Below are 634 nucleotides of genomic sequence, written 5' to 3' on the forward strand. Positions count from 1 at the left end.
TGACTCAAGCATCAATGAGCACAAAGAATCAGAAATTCAAACTACATCATAAAAGCTTTAATGTTAAAAAAAAAATGAAACCTGAAACTAATCCCACCTTGCTGCAGAAACCGTTTTTGACTCGACATTTTCTTTCACATTTATTACCTGGAGAAAAGTTTAATTTAGCTTCGGCTCTCAAGCTCCGTGTTCCTGTGTAAAAGCAGCCATGACGGGCAAATAAGATCATATTYGATACTCAGTCTCAACCATAGATCTTTTACATGGTGTATAACAGTAAAAACATTGATTTCAATGAACAAGATTTTATTTGAACCTACATTGTTATTCATAAAAATTACAGCATGTTTAATAATTTGTTTTGATATTTTTTCTTTTTTACAAATCTCTTCATAAAAAATAGATTTTTGTACAAAAATGTTTTTTTGTTTTTTTTTCTTCTTCTTTTGCACCTACTTCAAGTTCAGCAGCACATGATAATGGTGGTGAGAGATGACAGCGGTGAAAATGGAGGCATCACAAAGCTAGAAACAAACATTTTAGATGACGGCGACTGTCGGTTAAAGACGCATCGCTTCCCAACTCATCTCTGTGCCACAGGGGACGTCAAAATAATCAAACAAAAACAAATATA

This window comes from Poecilia reticulata, linkage group LG3, assembly GCF_000633615.1.
Source record: "Poecilia reticulata strain Guanapo linkage group LG3, Guppy_female_1.0+MT, whole genome shotgun sequence".
Taxonomy (NCBI): domain Eukaryota; kingdom Metazoa; phylum Chordata; class Actinopteri; order Cyprinodontiformes; family Poeciliidae; genus Poecilia; species Poecilia reticulata.